Here is a 25,195-nt window from a genome sequence, read left to right as displayed (position 1 = left end):
GCAGGGATTTGACCTCTCTCCTGTTGAATGTGACAAAACAAAGTGTTTGCAACTTTAGTTTTTGTTCTCTGTCGTCAAAGTTAGTGTGTATATCTGTGTACATATATAATCTGTGGTCTAGTCCAAAATGAGTGACTCACCTCTGAAATTAAACAATTGGGTTAGGAGTTAATACATCCTCTTCCATCACTCCCACCAGAATTTAGGCACACAACCATGTGTACTGAGACTTACCTCCATTTAGGAGAAAACAGAGTTAGTTTTTATGAGGAAAACCATTTTCCTAGGCATAATGTCCCCAGAATGCATTCCAGCATTAAGGTGGGGAGACCGAGAGGAACCAAGAAGAAGAGATCAGACAAGTCTGTGTGTATGACAACTGCCATTCCTTTTCCTCTGAATCCTCTGCAACCCTAACCTTTATTTGTAAAAGGAAACCCTAGGTTGTTTCTGGACTGATGTGTAAAACAAGGATGAGTGGTGAAGAAAAGATAAAAAAGGAAAGTAAATTAATTCTAGAGATAGAATAGGAAATTCAATTTGCCACTTGTTTGTACACACATTTAAATTAAAAAGTTACCTGGAAGACAAGGGAGTGTTTTGCTTTCTCATATTAGATAAAACTGACACCTGACCGCATTTGCAAGCTTCTCAAAAAATGCCTTCCTGAGGTTTGTGTTTGGAAGTCCTGTTTTTTTCATTATTTGCTACAAATGTTCATATTGACTGCATTGCCCACCTTAGTTTTTATATTATTAGTGCTCTTTTGGTTCTTGACTCATGAAGGTCAACTTTTCAGAGAGCATTTAGAGAGAGAATGAGATGGATGCTTTTTCTGGGTGGAGGTGGTAGGGACTTTATAAAAGAGGTCCTAAGGCTGAATTGTATGAATAACATGAGCCCTATTTAAAATTGCTACATGTATTAGGCACTGTGTTTTTTAAAATCCACATACAAGTTTAAATTTTATGTTCAAAAAGTCCTATGGGGTAATATCATGACACCAATGACTTCTAGCTTCAGAGGGCATGCTAATGCATACAACAAGCAAATCTGTGGTGGGGAGACTATTGATTAATAAAGAATAAGCAAGATTAAATCCATTATTAGAATACATATGAACCATATATAGAATAGAATATATGTGCAGATACATTTATATGTGTATGTGTGTGTATGTGTGTGTGTGTGTGTGTGTGTGTGTGTGTATGTGTCTGTATGGTCATGCATCCTTTAACAATAGGGACACATTCTGACTTGGTCCTTATGCAAACATCATAGAGTGTACTTACAAACTTCAAGGAATGAATTATCCTACTACACAGCTAGCCTATGTGATATTTGTGATCTATGGTCAATAAATTGTTATGTGATATGTGATTGTGGGTGTATATCAGACAGCAAGTGAAGAATGAACTACTGTAGAAACTAGTACCAAAAACTAACAAAAATTAAGGACAAAAGAAAAATTGCCAGGGCCAATTCATAGTTTTTTTGTTTTTTCTTTTAAGAATAGGAGGATAGGCTTGCTGTTAGAAGTTTCTAGAAAGTCAGTTTGCATTGATGACACTTTTGCCATGATTTATGCCAGCCTTTTCTTGTCTTCACCATACACCCCACAGGGTGAAACTCCTATGAAGATTCTGGTATGTGCAGTTCTCTCATAATGTTCATGGCAACATCTAGATTGTGTTGTACATTGGAGTATGAGAGTTGAACACTTCTGTTTTTAATCAATCTTTATTATATCCCAAAGATCTGAAATGTCTGATATCCATAAATATAGTATACAATGTTTGAACCTCTGGGCTTAAAATATGCAAATATTACTGTATGTATTGTTGAAGCTACAGCTATTGGGTGCTGTGATATGAAGGTAGTGGTCAGGCAAGAGGAAGTTGAACTCCTCTTGGAATATATAAATACTGAAGGTTGTTAAGGAAAGACTAGTGAATGAAAATAGGAATTACTCAATATTAATAATGCAATTTATCAGTATCACTATAGAAATCATGAAAATAGAAAAAGAAAAATGTTTAGATTTCTACATTTTGTTAAACTCAAGCAAGGTTATAATAAGGTTGCAGCATAGCTTGTTTATTAGCATTGTTAAAATAATGATCAAGTTAATTAAAAATGAATTATAGTGGAGCTATCTAGATAGACTCATGACAGTCATTTCAATAGGTTCCATTAAATGGTAACAAAAATGATTAAGCTATTTTTAAACAAGCACAATCATTTTTATAGGGATCTTTTATGCACATTTTTCTATTGTCTCCATTGGTAAAGTACATGGCAGCAGATATTTAGACTGTAGGCTCTAGAAATTGCTGTGACCTTGTTGGCACTACAGTGAATTTTGCAAAGAACTAGTGCTGTTCATACTGTTGGAGCAGAGTAGTTGCAATAAGCATGTGCTTTTCTTCAGCACTTGTCCACCTTCCAAGCATAATGGTAACTCTGAAGGAGAGAGGACAGTCAAGTTAGAGGCCCACAGTCTTTCCATAGTCCTTTTCCCCCAACTCTCGGGACCTCTTTCAATGTCAAAATATTTAAAATTTTCTTCATATATAAGTTATGGTTTTAATATTCTATTGGCTAACAAAGTTATAATGACATGAAATTTCTGTGAATTCAGTAATAATTAGCATTTTATTAGATACTAGTTATACATATGCAGGGGCAATGTTAGAAAAAGTTTTGTTGAAGCCTGTGATATTTTCATTCTCAGACAAAGCTGTTATGTTGTCTTCTTTCCCCAGGATAGTGCCACTGATGTCATAATCTAAAAGAGAATATCCCAGGTCCCCATACCAGGACCTCCCTGTGAAGTCTCTCTGGGCGGGTAGTTGGGAAATGTAAAAGTGGGTACTCTGGTCAACACATCTGGGTTTTCATGTTCTTGCCATACAAATGTCTCTCATAATTTATCACAAACTTCTATTTTATGTATTTGACTTTGTAGTTGAGACACAGTAAAATCAAAGGAAGAATGAAGCTGGATATATATTATTTCCCCCAAATTCTGAATATTGAGCTTTATGTAATGAATAATTCAAAGACTCTTCATCTGGTAAATAAATCTTGACTTTATTGAGCTAAGGAATGACCGATGGTGTTAGTGAACATTGCTCAATGTGGATCATGTACCAATCTTTTTATTGCAGCCTTTTAAATAAATAATTCATTTTTTATCTTAAAGCTTTATGACTGTTCAAAAAACACACAAAGTTTTGATGACTCATTAGCAGCATAATAAGAAGGTTACTGAATAAATGTGTCTCAGTGTCCTAGGTTGTTAGTAAGCTGTGTGTTCATTGACTAGTATTTTATTTTGGAGCAAGTGTGCTTCACTCTGGAAAGGTCTATGTTCAGTGGCAGATTCTTGTAGCTATTAAATTAAAAATTCAACCATATAGCCACTAATCTTATCTTGATAAAATGCAAATGTAATGTTTTTACTATATCAATGGCTTTGTTTATATAGGTTATGTACACTGGCATATTTTAGAAATATAACTAGTAATTAAAAGTCAACATGAATATAATATGTATCAATTAATAACATATTTATATTACTAGTATTGAACTTTGGGCCTATTAAACTTCTTTTGCAAGAAAAAAAATAGTACTAAATATGATAACTTACTAGAAGAAACTATATTTAAGCAAAGATAAATTTAAATAACCTTTTTGTTTTGGAGTTGACATTTTCATTAATAAAGTTAATTAGCTTTACTATAATGTTTTCTTTGAATTTAAATATTAACACAAATCTATGGTCTCAAGAATTCTAAATATGATCTTTTTGTGCAAAATTTAAAATTTAATTAATCTTTTGTTTCTAAATATATTTTTAAAAATCCAGAAGATTATATCTGAAGGAGTTAATGCCATTTAAAAAATATTTATTTTTTTAGTTGTATTTGGAAACAATACCTTTATTTCACTTATTTATTTTTATGTGGTGCTGAGGATCAAACCCAGGGTCTTGCACATGCCCACTGAGTCACAATCCCAGCCCAATGCCATTTTTATACATGGCAAAGAGCTTAATGTTAAATATTTTTCTTATAAAATTAATTTTATAAAAACCTAATGAAATTGACATTTTTACGGTGATTCACCCAAAACAAAAGGGAGGTTAGAAAAAATTATAATAACTGCTGAATATTTTTTACGCCTGTAAATTATACTAGTCTAAACATTGTCACTTTTCGACTTTCATAGTATAGAAAACTTCAATCTGAATGTGTACAGTTTTAGAATTTTGTAAGTAACAAAAGCTAAAGGTTAAAATAGAAAGTTTTCTTGCACATACTAGAAGAAAATGAGGGCCCAACACTCTAACATATTGCCTCAGGAACTGATGTCCTTAACAAGACTCCTACAGCACAAGAAGTAAAATCAATAATCAATAAATGGAAAGACATCAAGCTAAAAAAAACTTATTCACAGCAAAGGAAACAATCAAAAGCATGAAGAGAGAGCCTACAGAATAGAAGAAAAGTCTGCCATCTGATCTCAGATAGAACATTAGTCTCCAGAATATATAAAGAACTCAAAATACTTAACACCAAAAACCCAACTAATCCAATCAATAAATGGATGAAGGAATCAAACAGACACTTCACAGAAGAAGAAATAGGAATGGTAAACAGATATATGAAAAAATGTTCAACAACTCTAGCAATTAGAGAAATGCAAATTAAAACTCTCCTGAGATTTCATTTCACTCCAATCAGAATGGTAATTATCAAGAATACAAGCAATAATAAATGTTGGTTAGGATGTAGGGGAAAAGGTAAATTCATACCTTGATGGTGGGACTGAAAATTGGTGTGACCACTCTGGAAATCACTATGGAGATTCCTCAGAAAATTGGAATGGAGCTACAATTTGACTCAGTTATCCCACTTCTTAGTATATATCAAAAGGATTTTAAATCAGGAAACTACACTGATACAGCCACATCAATGTTTATAGCAGCTCAATTCACAATAGCTAAGCTATGGTACCAACCTAGTGTCCTTCAATAGATAAATAGATAAAGAAAATGTAACACACACACACACACACACACATACACACACACACACACACACTGGATTATTACTCAGCCATAAAATAGAATGACTTTATGATATTTGCCAGCAAATGTATAAATGTATGGATCTGGAGACTATCATGCTAAGTGAAATAACCCAGTTCCAAAACATCAAAGGTCAAATGTTTTCTCTGATACATGGAAACTAGCCCACAATAAGGTGGAGGAGAGAGGGGAAAAATATAAGTTCGGTAGGTTAGACAATGGGAAATGAAAGGGAGGGGGCAAAGAAAAAGGAAAGAGTGGAATGAATCTGACATAATTCTCATATGTGCACAAATGTAAACGATACAATGAATCTCATCATCATGTACATCCATAAGAATGGATCCTAATTAGAATAAGATATAGTCAGTCGATGTTTGTATAATTATATCAATATGGAGTCTGCTGTCAGGTATAACTAAAAATAACCAATAAAACATTATGTTGCTTTAGGGATATTTATATAATTTTCTAAATTGGTAGCTTATTTCAATGGTTTTAATCATTGTTCCCATATATCTTTATGCAGATTAGACAGAAAGGAGAAGCATTTCACTTTTATACTGATCTAGAGATAATTTTTAAAAGTTCATGTCACAGTAGATTTTCTGGCATGTACCAGAGGTGCTAAATTATCTTAAGCAAGAAAGTACCATCCTTCTGGCAAGGTATATTCCTGTTCACTAACAAATAATCTTAATTTCAACAGAAGAAGTGATAAGTGTATGATTTAATAATTCTAAGTGTAAATATTTTATATAAAAATGCAACTGATTTTTGTATTTTAATTTCCTGTCCTGTAACTTTTTGAAGATTGTTTTTTAGTTCTAACATTTTTTTTTGGTGAAGTTTCTGGTTATCTCTATTTATGTTTTGTTAAAAATTTAGAGATAACTATGAAACAAAAACAGTTTTATGACAGGTAATTATTTGCATTTGGGGTTCAGAAAATGATACCCCAAATTATGGCACTTTGACATGCAGAGTACTTTGCATTAAAGAACTATAAAAGGCCTCAGGAGCAAATTTTCTTTCTGATCTCCTCCTACCTACCTTGTCCCCATTCTTCCCCAAAGGAAACCATAGATACCAGAATTCTTCTACCCAGGTCATAGAAACTATAATTCCCTTTCTTTAAGGACATCCATAAAAAAGGAACTATTATTTAAAATTACTTCACCTTTCTGTTTTGGAGATGGCCATAAAGTCTCTGACTTGTCCTTGTTGAATAGTAGGTCATCACACATTCCAGAGGGATCCTGCCTTATGTCTGGGAGGAAGAAATGCTACAATGGAGCAGCCAAGAAGAATCTGACAGGCCTTGCTAGATGTTCTCACTCAGTCTGTTTCCATTAATTTGTGACCTTTTGTTAAGTCACAGTCCTACATGGCTGTCATTGTTTATCTAATCTAAGCATACAAATAGTTTTTTCAGGATATTTGAGTCATCTTACTGAAGGGTTCTGGATCGTAAAACTATGATTAAGTAAATTTGTTATGCTAAAAAAATAGAAATTTTCATTAGTGTTGTATTAGGCTTTTTTTTAGTGTAGTATTCAACCCAGAAAATAAGTAAATGTAAACTGATTACCAAAGCTTGGATACTATCATTAAATTCCTATAATTATTTATAGATCATGTTTTTTTTCTATTACTTCATGGTTCAAAATGAGAGATTCTGTGCAATGCATGCTAAGAAAACCCATATGAGAAATTTTCACATTAATTATGCTCGTTTTCTTCTGGTCTATACAGCAATGTGTTGAGAATTTAAAGAACAAACAAATAAAAATGTAAAACATATCAAAATATCTTTATGCACTGGTTAAAGTCTAGGACTGGGTATGTCTCATATAACAATATGCCATTATCCAATGAAAAGTAAGCCTTTATTTGTCTGTGAAGATGATGCTAATAACTATTCGAAACTAGATATTAGCTAAGCATAAATGTCCATGTCATGCCATCCTGTCCACATTTCCTTAAAGGAAGATGGAGACATTTAGACCATTTCAATTTCCCCTTTCTTAGCAATTGAATGTCAGTTTCTTAAAGGTACAGGTAATACATGAATTGAATTCATATTGTGCACAGAGCCTTGGATTTAGGGGGTATTAAGCATTTTTGCCTGTATAAAAGAACTGTCCTAGTACATGGCAACCAGTGACTTCTTGAATTTTCTCATTTCTCCTAATACTTTTCTTTTTAATAAAAGTACCATTATTGGGCTTAACTAGTTCCCCCCTGTATTCTCAATCCCCTGTGGTAGCACTTAAGTATCTACAGTAGTTTACAGGATCTTAAGCAAGGACATGGGCAAATTTTATATTAATTGTGAATGTTTACATGCTGGTTAAGTTCTGCCTTTAGACTTTAGGCTCTGAGTGTCCAACCAGTAGGCTTGATGGGATTCTCCATTCCACTAAGACTCCCACTTAATCCTGCCTGGGTAATGAAAAACTTATGTCCCCACCTTAGGAGTCACTGATATTTTCCTGCCACAAAACTCAATGGCACTGTTCATTCTCTTTTCTGGTAACCTGAAAGCCTTAAACCACCCCAGATTTGAACCCATAAGACACAGCTGAGCTTGATCTTGCTGTTGCTAATTTGCAGATGATAAGCACCACTGTCCATCCCCAACCTAGGCTGGAGAGGCTTTCTATAGACCTATCGTGAAATGATGTCATTAGGATTCCCAAAGTATCATCTTTATTTCTGTCACTTGTTTAATTTGCAATTCCCTTTCTTGATGAATTTGGAATCATTTTCCTCAAGTTCAAATCAGAGGAACTTGAATGAAAACTTCTCATGTCCTCCAAAAGTATCCTTCTTCGGGAAAGATACTTCGTGCCTCAGGCTGAAATTCTGGTGCCTCAGTTTCTATCTCTTGGGATGATTTCCTATTACTGTCACTTAGAAGCCTCTTTTAATGAACTCTCCTTAAATAAAGCACACAGAGGAGAAAGTCTTCATTTGAAAATGTCCAGGACAGATAATTCAGGCTTAGAATCTGAGACCCCATGAAATTTTCCTCTTATTCTCCAGTCTAACCTTAATCACTCTTGCAAAATAAGTCCTTTCACAGTTTGTTTGGTACCACTTTAAAACATAAACTTGAGAAAATAAAATAACTTTGTAGTACTACGGGGGGGGGGGTGTTTCTGATTCATAGCCCTCAGCTTACACTGCCCTTTGCTTATTGTCTCCTTGGAAAGTCTTCCTAGGTTATTCTGAAAATATTTAAAAATCTTTATCATTTCCATTGATTTCCCAAAAATGTTATTTTTGGTGTTTTTTTAAATATTGAGGAACTAGTTATGCATAACTCTATTCCTTATGTAAACATCCTCTGTTTAACTTCTCTATGTCTTTAAAAGCAAGCTTATAGTTTTGATTTTTCTTTAGTCTCACTTTCAGGTCTTAGTTTAAAGATCTTGATCATTTCTCCAGGAACTAATTTTCCAGGTAGTGAATTATCTGAACCACTTACTGTCCTACTTACTGATATTTTTGCCTGCTTTTTGACCAATTCACTGTTTATTAGCACCTCTAACAGATGGTAGGCACAGAGAAAAGGGAAAGCAGTTAATTTTGCCATTTTTGAGAAACTTGAATAAAAGATTCAACAGGAAAGACATTAAAATTAATACCTTAAATGGGATTTAAAATTGGTCTGTGGGAGGATGACAATCTCCTTCCTCACAAAAGAGCATAATAACAATGATTGTCAAACACCTGGACAGTATAAGTGACACAGGAAAGGCAAATTGTGCTGTCCTTTGCATAGGAAGATGCCATTGCTGACACAATAGTGAAAATAATCCAGAATTTTCACTGGAATAGCTTGAACTCCAGTTTTATCTCCAACCTGTTTGAAGCTTATGTGATTGCTAATAAAGGAGGATTCAGTGTATCTTTTTGTTCTTTCTGTTGTAAAATGTAAATAATGGCAGGGTTTTTACCATTGTTGCAATCAAAGACATTTATATATGGGAAGGCAATTTATAAGGCATGCTCCTATCATCTTATTATTAGCATTATTAATATATTGTAATGAGCTATATTAACTCATTTATATTTTCTTACGTAGTTTGCACTGAAAATAGTATACTAAGTTGAATGATATGTCTGCACTGCAGCAAGAAGATGGCTTTTGTCTTATTTATAATCTGTTTGGATTTAGACAATACAAGGCAATGTCCTCAGCCCCTAGTCTCTAGTTAATGACCCAAATGAGGAAAATTGCACTCAATCAAGCATGGGATCAGTTATGCTTAGTATCTAGGTCCATTAGCATTCTTGTCAGTTAGATTTGTGCCTTGACTGTATGTTATCTATCAGTGGGGTAAGAATCCACAATGAAGTGAAGTTTCTTCCTTCCCACTAATTTTCAAATTATCTGCAAATATAAAAAAGCTGGTAATGCAGAGGGGAACAGAATTTAATTGGAGGCAAAAGTATATCTATTATTTAAAGAGCTTGGAATCTGATTAAAATACAATGAAATAAGGATTGTCTAGATAGAGGATAAGTCTTGGAATATATGTGACCCTGCAGTGAGACACAAAAACTATGAATGTGAAGAATTATTGATAACTTTTTACATGCATAATAAGGTTATAGAAAACTTTTATAAGATACATGCAATTTAGGTAGACTACAAGTAAATAATTCTTGAGAAAAGAATGGTATTAATTTCCGTGGAAGTATTTAATTTTCAACAAAACTTAATGAGGCCAGGAGTGGTGAGGCACACCTGTAATCCCAGTGGTTTGGTAGGCTTTGACAGGAGGATCATGAGTTCAAAGCCAGCCTCAGCAACAGTGAGGTGCTAAGCAACTCAGTGAGACCCTGCCTCTAAATGAAATATAAAATAGGGCTGGGGATGTGGCTCAGTGGTCGAGTGCCCCTGAGTTCAATACCAGTACCCACCTCAGAAAAATTAATGAGAAGATTCCAATAATGGGAATAGCTAATCTGCAAAATGGTATGTACATTGGGTATAAGTCCATTTTGCTGTGGATTAAGTACTCAAATGTAATTACATTGCTAAATATTATAAGTATTATATTCAGAGCTGGGTCTACAAGTGGAAAACTGCATGTCTGAAGAAACATTTCACATTATGTGTGTGCATGCATAATATGCATTTGGATGTGTGTCTGTGTGTGTGTGTGTGTGTGTGTGTGTGTGTGTGATTTGTGCATGCATGCCTTTACTCTTGGGTAAGCATAGAAAAGGGAGGGAGTGTGATATACTGTGAATGATGGGAATATAAAGGCTGTCTTAGAGAATTTGTGAGTCAGAAAGCACAAAGAAACTTTAGGATAGTGAAATATTTAGGAATGACATTCAGGTATAAAGTGGAAGATTTCTGGTGGGACCTGACTGGGGGAAATATGTTTATCTCAGTAGGGACAGTTTTGTTCTTTAACAGAATCCAGCAAACTCCTGAATCTAGGTATAAAAAACATAAAGGAAAATAATTTTGATAAAGAAATTGAGGATTAAAGTTGGGGCCCAGGTTTATAGTATGACACAAACAATTATACAAGACAGGACAATATTAAGTATGTGTGTGTGTATATATATATATATATATATATATATATATATATATATATATATATATATATAATTTTTTCAAAATATTAACAATAGTTGTCTCTAAATGATAAGACCATAGAAAAATTTTGACTTTTATTTTGTTTTCCTTTGTATCTTTCAATTTTCATGAGTTGAGCTAACTAATTCTGTAATTAGACAAGTACCAGCAAACACTGTTTTGGAAATAAATTTAATCATGGATTTTGTGTGTGTGTGTGTGTGTGTGTGTGTGTGTGTGTGTGTGCCATCTATGCAGGGATACTTGGGGAATGATGGAGTATAACTTGGTATTCTATCAAAATATATCAATTCAGTAAGAGCATAGTGATACCATGATCCTCTCAAAATCTAAATGGCAACATAACATGCCTGATTTTTTAAGCCATTGAGTGATAGCATGTCTGAGATGGAATTAGAGAATAGAAGAAATCCAAGGCTATAGTTGATTATTCTATGCTCTTTCTCTCCTTTATTGTCTTTCTTCCAGAGATTTAACACAGTTCATTTTGCCCCATGGTTAACAATAGCAGAACATCCCCTTTCCCTGAATCATGTGATCCAAAGACTCAGGGGAGGGTGGGCCTGAAACTCCCTCATTGCTTTCCACTTTACTTAGCTAAGACAAAGCTGGACTTTGTCAAAAAGGGACTTCCAATGGGAAATGAAAAGAAAAAACAAAAACAGACGTTTGGAAACAGACATGCTTTAAGGCATAGCTTGCTATCTTAATCCTGAAATCAGATCTTGGCATACTACAGTACCCACATAAGTTCTGCATTGTTGGTAAGAGTCCTTAGGAAATGTTAGGATTTTGGCAATTCTTGACTATTCAGTTTTGTTACTGTGTTTTTTGCCCTCTTTGGAATTTATGCTTTCCTAAAAGAAAACATATTTAAAAAGCCCTACTATCTGATATTAATGAACAATTGGCTGATATGACAATGAGTGATTCTATGTAAAGGGCTTCAGAGAATCTGGCAAGAATCTGGTGGAAAACTTGCAATTTTTAAATTAGCAAAGTATACTAAGACATTTTTATTCCATACTTGTTTAATAGTAACATTTGACCCATATAACTTGAAATATTAGACAAAGTAATTATACAAATGCTTGTTGAGTTTCCCTTAATTAAGATCCAATAAAAGAATGGCATGAAAGGAACAGTATCCAGGGTTTTTTTCTTTATAGTTTTCCTATTCTTAACTCTGGCAATAGTGATGTTCAAACAACTCGTCTAAGTGTTTCTTCTTTCTTTTTTCTCCTGTTTCATTTCTAGTTCTCTGTAATCCCTCTAGTCCTGGAGGTATTACACAACATGCCCCCAAACACTGAGGCCCTTCAAACCCTACTTTCCCTTGATAGCTGTTATACGTTTGGTAGAATCTTCCTCTTAAGTAAGGGTTTAAAACTTTGGAATCTTAGAAAGTTAGTCCTCCCCTTTGAATAATTTTGGGGTTTTGTAGCGTTTGTCAGAAACATGTCTTCAACTCAGAACTGATATTGACCAGTAAAATTTATCTTTAAAGGATCCCTGGGGCAATTCACAGTATAGACTCTGGGAACTAAGTGACAGCACTTCCCTGGAGTCTGTGTCACATCAGCATGCTTCTCAGGTGGGGATAAAACTTAGAGACTCTGGTTCAAGAGTTTATTCTCTCCTTTTAAGCTGTTAAGATGCATAGGAGGGATGTCTCCCAGTCTCAACCCACAAAAGAAGAGCAGAATAACATACAGTCTAGTGAACAACCAATCACATTCTACTTCAGGTTATTCTTTCTTGTCACAGATTCTCTGCTAAATCCTACAAAGACTTCTGAGAAGGGCATAAAATGACCCCTTCTGCAGAGAAGTAGGAGGGGAAGAAGGGACTTGTGTTGATGAATTTAAATCCTCCTCCACTTCCACCTGCCTAATCTTACTCTCTAGTAGTTTCTAGTTTAAGAGAATCACATGTATCACAAACATCAATGAAATGATATCTAGCACCAGAGGTTGAAGGTTTTGAAAGCAAGGGTAGGGTGTATCAATTTTTCAGACTAGGGACTACCCAGTAACCACTCTGAGTTCAATTTTTGTATCACCTTGAATCTAAATAGCAGTGACAATATTCCTTAGATCCTGAAATAGGTCACAAACATGAGTCTTTTTTAAAATGTCACAAATTTGAATCATACCTTGCCTTCCTGAGGCTTTTCAGTCCATCAGGAGTGTGCAGATTTTGTTTGGTTAATTTCATTGTTTTCCAGTTTTCATCTAAAACTGCCCACTGGCTTTCACCTGCCAGGGAGCTGTTGGAACATGTAAAGCCACATGAGTTGATGAAAGTCATTTATTTTCACAAATTATAAAATAGGGTACATTGCTTCTGGCTACAAATTCCACACATTTTAAAAAAGGAAATGCCAAGAGAGGTTATTTTCCCCCATAGAATTTAATTTGATTCATTTAAAGGCTGAGAATTATTCTACCAGAAAATCAGCTTTCTAATAGGACCTCAGTGGTTTTTCCAGACAGAAGAAAACGACGAAAGATGGATCAGTGTCCACTGAGATTTTTATTTTTGATGTTTCTAAATCTGAATGTGTGTTCATCTTCTCTATGCCTGGATAGCCCTAAAGAGGAGACTCTTGGGTCTTAAGAATTCTGGTGATGATTTTTAAAGAGCCCCCCAAAAGACACCTTTATAAAACTTTTGAAATAATGTGATTGGTGTGCCAAATAATCACAACTGTAAGATCTCAGTTTGAAATAGACTTTTTTTTTTTTTTTGGAAGAAGGGGTCTACATCCAGAAAATATATATTACTCTGTCATCTTGCATGCCCTGTAATTCTGAGAACTCTAAAGCCATGATAAGGAAATCATATTTAGAATTTCTCTAAGGACCTAACTAGAGGACATTCCATCTAAATACACATTTCTAAGAATAAGGGCTTAAGTTGGAGAAATAAGGTTTTACGGAGACAGTTGGTGGAAGCAAATAAAACCGGTGTGTGGGGTTTGGCAAAGAATTACAGAGCTTCTGAGGACAGGAGACAGGCATCCATAGACTCCTATCTGTGACCAACGCGTATCCATGTTACACATGAAATGAAATGAGCGATGCCAGCTGCAGAGGGACCAAGGCAGGGCGGGTGCTGTCTGGTCGAGGGGAGAGCCAGGCGCCCCGCAGTGTCGCTCGGGCTCCCAGATAACCCAGGCGGTGGGAGGGAGGGGCTCCCGCCGGCCTCCCCAGTAGTACCGAGGCGGCTCGAGTCTTCTGAAGCTGCCAGTTGCCAAATGAAATCTGAAACCCCGGGCTGCGTCTCAGGGTTGGCCCCACTCAGTTGTTCCAGCCTCTTGTACTGTATATTTACACATTCGCACACAATCACTCTTTCTAACTTCTGGGACGACTCTTTGCGCAACTGCTAGGATTTCTCAAGTGCATGTGGCAACTCAGCCCAGCCCTGGGTGAAAACCAACCAGGCTCGGGAGAGTCTGGGAGGCGAGGGGAGCTGTCAAGGCTGCGGCGGGGACCGGAGAGGAGCCAGTCACCACGGGCTGGGGGAAACCCCTCCAACTTTCCACCGCAGCTGCAGCTCTTTCAGCCCCCGCACATTTGCTAAGAAACCACGGCTGCGGAGCCGCCGAGTGAATGGGGCTGCACACTTCCCCTTGTTGTGGGAAGTAAGGGAACCTCGCCACCCCTTTTCTTCTTTTTCTTTTCTTTCGGCGAGTCCAGGGAGGCTTGTCCACCGGAGCAGCCATCATCGCCAATTTGTCGTGCGCTCCTGAGAGGGTAGGTGACGCGTTTGCGGGGGAGTGCGCTGAGCCCCGTGGGAGGGTGGGACGCAGCTGCAGGCGACAGGGGAGGGGGCGGCTGGGAGTGAGGCGGGATCCCAGGGATTCAGTGCTGGTGCAGTGTGTGTGTGTGTGTGTGTGTGTGTGTGTGTGTGTGTGTGTGTGTGAAGGCGGGCAGGGAAATAGCAAGCTGGCGATAGGTGTTTCTGGCTTACAAAATAGATGGAATTAATAAAAACTCTGCGGTTCAGTTCCCTCTCTTACTATCCCTCCTCCCCTTCCTCCTTGGTTCTGCTAGTGTCTTACAAGAGTTTCTTAGACAACAGCTATACAGAGGTAGGTTTCAATAAATATCTTTTTTTTCTTCTTTTTAAACATAGAGCCTTATGGAATTTTGGGTGAATTTTAAATCACTCAAAAGGTTTTCTGTTAGATTTTTTTTTTTTAAGTAGCATTCTAAGGAAGTATCCCATGCACTCTCAAGGATAAACATATAACATGTTCTCAGTTTTTAAAAATAGTTTAGATTGATTTTCTTTTATAAGTCCCCAAATAGAAGGGAGATTATGTTACTCCGAATTCCTTAGAGATATTAGGTTTTCAATATCAACTAGTACTAAGAATCCCAGGTTCTCTGGTTGTCTATATCTATTTCATTTTTTTAATTAAATATCATCTTCAAGCAATTTCTGTTTTCATCATATTTTATTTTATGTTCCTCTTTTTTTGAATCTTCAAAGCATCATTTTATCTCATTCTAAAAAAGAGGAAATAAATAAATAAAGCAAGATATTTGAAATATAGAAGTTGTAAACGGTTTGGCTATCAGTAAGTAAAACAATATGTGTTGCTGTGTCTACTAGAAAAACAAATCAATTGAAATTCAGAGATATTTGCAGTAGAGTTTAAGAGTTACTCAGTGAAAAGATGGACAGATTCAATACCTTCTGTTCCCTAATTCTAATTAGAACTCAAAACTAGCCCTTAAGTGCACATTGGTATTGAACTGGGCATCATAAAACATAGAACATACAGAATTAATGTAGTAGAAAAAGCCAGAAAACAAGTGTAAAGCTGAATTATAAGACTTGTTAAGATCGTCTTCTCCCTTTTAAATACTTTCTCTTCTCTAGGAATATTTCAACTCCTAAGAAAGCTTAATAATAAAGCATCTCTTTTCATCTTTCCTGACTGCCTGACCTTCGGGTAGCAAGTCTGGAAGTCTGTTCTCTCTAGAGCCATCACTGAGTTGTCAGAGATTTCACCTTAGACATTTTAGAGGACTGAGATATTGACAAAACTCTAAAATAAATAATATCCTCCTCCCACACAGAGGAGGGATGCTCTTGCAGAAAGAACTTTAAGTGGGAATAAGGGATAAACTGTGAGTTTTTAGATCTGGGATATATATCTAGTATGGTACTAGGAAGGAGAATGTTTTCTACTAAATCATTTTTTCTGCATGTGCAACAGACTGTCCTTGACCTTCAACTATATTACTTTACCTGGTTTTATTACTTCATCTTAGGGGTTTGGATTTGAGATGAGCATGCTTTCTTTGTAATATTCTTTTGGGGTCTACATACTGTGAGTCTGAACTATTTTGAAAACAAAAACCTGATAGTAAGTGGGGCAAAAGTAAGTTTTTAAGAAAAAGTAAAAAATCCAGTGCAGAATAAATAGGAATACATCTTTCTAGATAAAAACACAGATTTTGGTGTAAAAATGTGTTGTTTGTTTGTTTCTGAAATCCCTTAATCTTTTGCTTGAGATACTAATGGGAGTTTTCATGTATCATGGTTTTATTTCTTGTATGATCATGGACTCTGCAAGATGAAGGGTGGGGGTGGGGTTGCCAGGGTGTGGAATGTGAGCAGGTGGTAATGAGTAGTTGAGTAGTTTGAGTCTGATTACTTTGCTGCCCTAGCCAAGTGGTGTTTACCAACAGTGCCCTTAAGAGACACAGTGTGACCTACTGGCCCACTGAAGAGTGTTTTCTTTCTGGCTGTTAGTGTCAAGCATGGCTTTCTAGTGCTGAAAGCAGCAGCTTTCTGTGAAGTTCAGAACTTGCCTTTGCTTCCTGTTCTTGGTGTGAGTAGTGCTGCAAGATCTTATTTATCTGTGATTTTTTTATTTATTTAAAATTTATTTATTTATTTATTTATTTATTTATTATTATTTTTTTAAATTTTCCTTTGCTATTTTCAGGACAGTAGTGAACAATGAATTTACCATGAGTTGAGTTTATTGCTGATTCCTTCTTTCTGCTATGCTTTGATATTTGGTAAAGGTGAATGCTTTGGAAAAGTAAAATGCAGGAGGTGAGTGGAGCCTGAGCCTGAAACTTAGTAGAGAAGGACAGTCACCCAGTTGGTCACACATGGGTGGAGAGGAGGTTGAGGATGATAACCAGAACCTCAGGGATCCATTCTACACAGATCACATTGTACTGAGGAAAAATACTGAAGAGATTTTCAATGAAGAGGTGACTGATTACTTTTATAGCCATGTCTAAAGGATTAAGATTTCTCCCAGATGGAGAAAAATATTTAAAAATAAAATTGAAATGGTCAACTTAGCCAGGAAGTGAATGTTCCTCATGCAAGGAGCCAGAGCGTCACATTGAGTCTTGCAGTGGAAACCCATCTGTCTTTCTTGTATGAACTGAAATTTTATAACTCTGCTGTTTGCAGCAGCTAAGTATAAGCACATTTGGAAGTAGAAGGACTGTTGTGATGAAGAGTCAAAGAATATTCAGAGGCTACTGTCGATGTGTGTGCTTTTTAAGCAGCATCTACACTTTACTGTGGCATTGCTGTAATGACTCTGTAAACTTCAGATCTGATTGTGCAGTCCCTGTTCAAAAACCTTTGTTGGCTCCTAATGTCTTAAAATGTTAACTCTAAACCTTTAGAATGTTCTATGAAAGCTCTTTCCAGTCCTGCCTTTTTAGCTTCCTCTTCCTATGCAAGAGCTCCTCACTGTTCACACTTCTATCTCTTGTATATGGATTAATTCTTCTGCAATGCCATCTTGATTGGAAAGTCCCTTTTGATTCTTGGTGGCACACTTTGAATAGAACTTTCCCTTGGGAAAATTTACCCAATCCAATACATCAAGAATTCATGATTTTGTCTTGTCTGCTTCCATATGTCTTTATTATACTCTGAATGATGACAGTCAGGTATCACTTAAATGGGTACACATTCTGAGAAACATTTCATTAGGTTATTTCACCATTGTGTAGACAACATAGAGTGTACACGAATCTAGGTGACATAGCTTATAACACACCTAGACTATATTATAACCCTCACTGTCCTTTATGCCGTCTGCCATGGACCGAATTGCTGTGTGAAGCATGACTGTATTTTAATAATTGTTAAGTATCTCTTTCCACTTCTACTTTTGAATTCCTCAGGAGGTATATTGGTGGTGAGGAATTACCTGTATTCAAGTGCCCAAACCAGTATCTGAAACACAGTAGGTAATGTTTCCTTAACACATTTTCAAGCAAAGTCATGAGTGAATGAAGTGCTGGTGGATTCCAAATCATGCAAATAGTTATATACTAACAGATCATTTAAAAAAATGTCTATTTGGACTCTGAGTTCATTTTCCAAATGTAACAAAGTTAGAAAATATAGTCTGTTTTCTAGACCAGCCCACACATCCCTATTTAATCTCTACAATAGATGAAATATTGTGCTTGTGCAATTCTAAAGCAAAACAAAACAAAAACTACTGTTGAATCATCTTTTTCTTTTGGAAATCACAAAATGCAACTGAGTTTAAAAATAACAGAAACAATTACAATACATATACATTTTACACAAATATTAATATTGTACTATAAAATCTGTGATCCAGTCCTAGTGGGGGATCCTGGATTTTGCTATGAATACTATTAATAAGGGTAAAATTGGATATACTGCCCATGGGATGGGCAATAGTCTTAATTAATCAAACAAATTGAAATGCTAATTTTTGCTATTTAATAATTATTTTGAATCCTAGTGTTTGAGAGAGAGCAGATCTAATTCAGGGAGAATATGAAATGAATGTAGAGGAAGAAATTTAGAGAACACCCTCTTTCATGTTACTGATTCTTTGTTATCTTGATTTTTCATTCATCTTATTTGAGCATGGAAGAAACAAAGCTTTTTCCTCAAAAAAATTTTGTGTTTGTCTACAATTGTTTCTACTGCCTAATAGGTAGAAAGGGGATTACATTCCATTTGATCCAAAATACAGAAGGGCTTATTTTATTGCTAGATCAGTGTTACCTTTGTTACTTGCACACCTGCTGTTTGGCAGATGGATACTATTTCAATCAAGAAGGCATCATACTTGAATGTCAGGTTCTAGTCAGGAACCTTAAGTTCAAATTGCTTCATCATCTCTGGAAATCCTGGAATAACAATAATTAATATTTAAAAGTAATAATCCAATCACTTATTTCTCTAAGTTTTTCAAGCCCTCTCTATCTGTGTCAAATTATGTAACCAAAAACTTGCCTACTCTTCTGACACTACAATGCCTTTGTATTAAAATGTTGTCATTGAACTATGCTGTAATACAATATTCTTTTTAATGTAAAAGATATGAGCTATATGGAATATATTTTAGCACTTTTTGTTATATATTTTGATATTCTTTATGTAAGGATTTACATAATTCATCTTGGTCTTTATGGTCAGAAATTTTAAACAGCATCTCTTCTGATTAATTAGTATCATTTTGTTAAGGAGGAGAGCTGAGAACTAGACCTGATGCTGAATCTCACCCTGGTTAAAATTTTCTTAAGCTATGTTTGCATGCTTTCACCCTTACATTAATGTGTCCATGATACCCACACCATTTAATTAGGCTAACTTTCCACTATGGTGAGGATTAAATTTCCTCACTAAGTACTTTTTAACACTGTTTCAATATTAGGTTAAATATTTATAAATTTTTATTGTGTAGTTTTACTTTAGTATTTTAGAGCCAGTAATTTTTTTTCCAGGTCATTTTATGCGGCACCTTGAAACGTTCTAGGTACCATATTTACACTCCCTGATAGAGACAATGACCTTATCCCCAAATATTGCATGTCTTTAGAACCTTAGAAGAAATACCATGTTTTACTAACTTTGAAAGTAGATACTGAAAGCCAACCATGGATGTTTTTCAACATGTGTATCACCAATATATAGAAGAATTCTGTCGGGAATGTCTCTGAGAAATGGAAGAGAACAATTTTTTTTTTCTTAAAAATAAAGCATATAAATAAATTAAAGCTTATAGAATTGCAATTGGGGCTGTCTTCTGCTTGTCAAATTGAACCTTCAGAAAACAAAAAATAATTTTTAAAATTCTCTATGGGGAAAAACAGCTTTTATTTTGTCTTGAATTTTTTTTGTCTTTCTTCAAGTCTCATAGACTCTCATAATAATGGTCATTCTATTGAATTAAGTACACAATATGTATTAAGCACTATATGAAATGTTTTTGCGTATATTATTTCTAATTATAGAAGTAATTAAAATTAATAATTCTAGAAATAATCTATATTATATCTAATTTAAATATTATTATTTTTACTCTATGTGAATGTATTAGGCTTACAGAGGTCAAGAGGTAATAAAGTGAGTAAGTGATATAGGTTTGGGAATCAAAGCTTTATCTATGGAATCCCAAATTCCTGTCATTTGTACTAGATCTCCTCCCTCTTGGTGCTTTTCAGTTATGAATTTCAAAATCAAAGTCTGTGTGTTTCATGGGTTTGACATATAGTTAGGACCCTGGTCTCAAAACAGGACTAGAGACCCAGGGGAAAAATAAAGTAGAGCTGGAAAGAATTTCTTTAGCAATAGCAACTGGGAAGGGAAGATAAAGGGGAAGGAGGCAATGGATGATGTGGCAATTAAGAATTCAATCTCTAATAATAGACAGTAAATAACAATTACTGAAGCCCCACTCTGTGCTAGTTATGTCTATGAGCCCTATTATTATATTGCTTTTATAGAAAGGAAAACTGAAAATCAGAAGATTAGTACTTTGCTGCAAATCAAATAGCCTTTAAATGGTAGTTCTGAGATTCAAAGTAAAATATCTACTCCAAGGGAGCAAACTTTTCCACTACACTTCTTAATTAGACCCTAGTTTCACCCTGGCTCTAATGTGCTTCAGCCTTAAGACCTTGGGTCTTAAACCATAGTTTTTCTTTCTGCAAATACAGGAATTTATTAATACCTACCTCATGGTATTGTTATGCATCTTTAATTTATGAAATGAGCAGTGCATGGTAAAAAGACTGGATGGGTGTCTGGTACTTGAAAAATATCAATACAAGTCAATAATTAGTATCATTAAATTGAGTGATGAACAGAGAGAATCCTGAGCAATAGTTATCAAACTGTAGGAATGGATCTATCAATGCTTGTCACATCAAATCAGTTGTTTGTGACCAATACTTTTTTTTTTTAAGGAAAAGGCATAGAATAAGATGGAATAAAATAGAAAACAAATCAAGATTCATTATATGTAGCAGAAGAGTTTTATTATTTTTAAATTTCAGTGGTGTGTGTGAATATCTTGAACATTATAAAAATGAAAAATGTACTTATGATTATTGGTAGTAGTAAAAAATGCATTAAATAATTCTTAAAGATACCAGATCTTAATGTGGCACCGGGATAGTAGCATTGGTTTCATCTGAAAAATGCAAATTTCTGAGCCCTACATGGGACCAGCATTTTCACTTTAACAAGGCCTCCAGATGATTCTGATGTGCACTAGAGTCTAAGGACCATTTAATATTCAAAGGTGGCACTTGGAAATGATGAAGCAGTAGAAGGATACGCCTAATACTTAAAGAGAGGTTTAAAGTACCTGCTGACATTGTATGGACTAAAGATTTGAATTTCCTGCACAATTTTGAGCAGTGTTTGTGTGACTTTCCCTTTATGTAGCTGTTTCCCCTTATTTTTCTTTGTTGTCTATTCACAGTGCAGGTGGTTAAGTCCCACAGATGTCAATTAGTTTATTTGTAGAACAACATTAGTAGTTAAATTCTGTACTTTCTTCTAGAACTTTGAAATCAAAACATTCTCTGTGTGTAACCCTGAGCCCTATTTAAAGACAATAGTCCAGAGGCCTAAACAGCTGTAAAATTAGGAATTAAGAAATTATACAAAACTATACTCAATATTTTATTAATCAAAATATTTTTTTGAAATGAATATGTAGATAGGAGGTTGGCCATCCATTTCACTCATTAATAAAACTGATGATTAAAAAGCCTTTTTCATAAAAATGAAAGTGATATACTGGGAGATTCCCCACCAGCAGAGAAAATAATTAATATATTTAACATACATAATGATTGTATTTTATTATTTTAAATGCATAGTATTGAATTGACTAGTCTTTGTTCACGGTGTGGGGTATTTTTTACTGTAGTATTTGGTTTATGGTTGGTAGGTATATTTCCTTTAATATCCTGTTTGAAAAAAAATAAGCATCCAAATTGACCAGAAAAGACTTAAAGACTTTATTTTCCATTAAAAAATTACCTGGATTTTTTTAAAAAGTTAGCTTTTAATAGGTATGTATTAACTTTTCTAAAAGTTAGTTCTTAGTTGTGCATGAGAATATTTTTAAAGACACAGGTGTCAGTAGAAACGCATTTCACGGGTAAGAATGTCTTCTACCTTCTGGTTCACCAAAGATAAAATTTTATATTTAAACCATTACGTGAGAGGTTTTTTGGGAGCTCTTTCTTTATTTTACATTTAGTGGTTGGAGAGGAGTGCAAAGGGCATGGGGAATGAGCTAGAAGGATGTGGACTCCAGTTTTACTTGTGGTATTACTTAGCATCTATAAACTCAGCAAATCATTTAATTTTTCTGTGAAGTAAAAAGTTGGAGTATATGCTGTCTGTTTTAGTCAGCTCGTTTTGTTGCTGTGTCCAAAAGACCTGACAAAAACAATTAAAGGAGGAAAAGTTTATTTGGGGGCTCACTGTTTTGGAAGTCTCAGTCCCTATTTAGCCAGCCCCATTCCTCAGGGCTTAAGGTGAGGCAGAACATCAGAACAGAAGTGTGTGGCTGAGGAAATGCAGGGGTCTGAGAAATGGATGTTTGGATTTTATAGAATGAAGATCTAGAAGGTGTATATACAGCATAACATGTAATTCGCCCTTCCTTCATAAATGTCCTATGCCAATCAGCTAGTTTCATCGACCATGGGTTTGGAGAGAGAGGTGATTCGACACACAAGAAAGAACCTGGAAGTGTCTAAGGTTGTTTGGGGTTGTCACAGTGAGTGTGCAAAGCTACTGGCATTTCATGTTCAGAAGCCAGAATACCATATGTCTTGCAATGTGTGTGATGATCCCTTACTACCAAGAATTTTCCCTCCCCAAGCGCCAAGAGCATCCCCATTGAGAAACTAAAAGACTGAATATTTCATAAAATCATCTGGGAAATTGGAATGCTTCCTTCTGTTTCATATCTATTAGATGACAACTGCTGTTTATGATTCATAGGAGAGAAGAGCCTCCAGCTTTCTTCACTACATATTGACTATGCCATAAGAAAAGCAGTGAAAACCTTGGCTCTGTTAATACAGTGAGCAAATATGACTTGAAGACATACTAGGAATAGCCCCTTTGAGAAATTATTGGTTTCCAGATGACAGCCACATTTTTAATGAAACAGCTTACAGAGATTCCCATCCAATGTAACTAGATATTTCTTGTGTTCAATTAGCTGCTGTGATTAAAGCATTAAATGCATAGACTCTTCTCTGCAATATGCTCAACTGCACTGTGCATAATGCCGAGTGACAGAAGTACTTCTTTCCCTTCCTTTGGCCTCCTGCTCTTGTGTTGGCCTGGTGCAGTCTGGGTCAGGCCAAAGATAGCACCCCTTCAGCAGGAGTGAAGCACTCAGCCAGTGTCTTTTCAACAACCTTTATACTATTTTCAAATTTGAAGTGAACTTTGCTTTGGAATCACTTAAATCTCAGGTCTTTTTTTACATTTTTTTCTTCTTTCTTGAATTTGTGAAGTCCTTGTTTTGCTAGGGTGTATAATTTTGAATTATTGCTGTGATCCAGTTCTCAGACACCATGGGTATAAGAGGTGTTGTATGGATAAAAGTGATGCCTGGCAAAATAAAGCAAGTTGATGTTTTCCAGGAGTGAAAGGGAATCCCTCCCCATTTTTTTTTTTTTTTTGGTCTTAATACTTTTGCAAGGGAGAGGGAAGAAGGCAGAATCTAAGTATGTAACCACTCTTTTTCTATGCATTTAGTAAACATTTAGGTTAAATGGAAGGTCAAAATTGCCGAATTAAAAATCAAGTCTTTTGGATAATCTTTCATGTCATTATCTATCCTAGACTACACAAGAACCCCACACCAAATTAAAAGTTCCATGACACGTTCCGCTTGGAGTTAGATCATGGACTTCAGAACAAAAGCTTACTTAGAAGATGGCTGTTACCATCTCACTTCAAGTCTTCCAATATGGAAAATGAGTCCAAATTGATTTAGGTGATCTACCCCAGGACACATACTCAGGAACAAGCTGACCAGGTTCTTTTTTTTTTTTTTTTTAAGAGAGAGTGAGAGAGGAGAGAGAGAGAGAGAGAGAGAGAATTTTTTTTAATATTTATTTTTTAGTTCTCGGCAGACACAACATCTTTGTTGGTATGTGGTGCTGAGGATCGAACCCGGGCCGCATGCATGCCAGGCGAGCGCGCTACCGCTGAGCCACATCTCCAGCCCCAACCAGGTTCTTGATTTTTGGTAATTGGCCAGTTCCTCAGAGCCTTTCTCACCTGGGGTCCCTGAGAGAATTAAAAGTTCAGTGTTTTTTAAGTCATCCTGTGCCTATAACAAATGGCTTGTTCTACTCTGCAGCTGCAACTAGGGCAGTTAACTGGTTATGTATCACCTTTGGCAAGCTGAGCAAATAGTCATTCCATATGATTTTCTGTGCTCCTGAGGGGTCCCTCAACTTTCCCAGAAGTCCATTTGAACTGGCTTTCACCTAAATCCTATGTGTAGATATCACCTTTCTTTTTCTCTTCTTTCCTTTTTTAAATTTTTTAAAAATTTGTTTTAATTAGTTATACATGACAATAGAATGCATTTATGCACTTTGATATATCATACACAGATATAATTTCTCATTTTTCTGAATTGAAGTGTTGTAGGATCACATTGGTCACACAGTCCCATAAATACATAAAGTAATAATGTCTGTGTTCTACTCTCCTTCTTATCTCCACAACCCCCTGCCTCCCTTCACTTCCCTCTACCCAATCTAAGATAACTTATTCTTTTCTAGTGTCCCACCCCCTTAATGTGAATTAGCATCTACATATTTCAGAAAACATTCAGCCTTTATTTTTGGGGGGGAATTGGCTTATTTCCTTAGCATGATATTCTCCAACTCCATTCAATTACTGGCAAATGCCATAATTTCATTCTTCATTAAAGCTGAGTAATATTCCATTGACTATATATACCACGTTTTCTTCATCCATTCATCTATTGAAGGACACCTTGGTTGGTTCCATAGTTTAGCTATTGTGAATTGAGTTGCTGTAAACATTAATTTGGCTGCATTACTGTAGTATCCTGATTTTTAGTCCTTTGGGTATAAACCGAGGAGTGGGATAGCTGGTGGTTCCATTCCAGGTTTTCTGAGAAA

The 25,195-nt window shown here is 35.5% G+C and overlaps 1 long non-coding RNA gene across 2 annotated transcripts in view; it reads left to right on the top strand.

Annotated features, from left to right (window-relative positions):
- The window catches only part of LOC144257286 (uncharacterized), a 363,085-nt gene that overhangs the window by 248,090 nt on the left and 89,800 nt on the right, over positions 1-25,195 (top strand). Inside the window, exon 1 of one of the 2 annotated variants that reach the window (XR_013344418.1) lies at positions 14,197-14,485. The exons of the other annotated variant lie outside the window; for it this stretch is intronic. This is a non-coding gene — a long non-coding RNA (uncharacterized LOC144257286). Of the gene's footprint in view, positions 1-14,196; positions 14,486-25,195 lie in introns of those variants that run through there. 2 annotated transcript variants of the gene reach the window in all.

Source organism: Urocitellus parryii, chromosome 10 (assembly GCF_045843805.1).
Source record: "Urocitellus parryii isolate mUroPar1 chromosome 10, mUroPar1.hap1, whole genome shotgun sequence".
Lineage (NCBI taxonomy): Eukaryota > Metazoa > Chordata > Mammalia > Rodentia > Sciuridae > Urocitellus > Urocitellus parryii.
The sequence above is the reverse complement of the archived record's forward strand: the minus strand, read 5'-3'. Positions and strand labels throughout refer to the sequence as shown.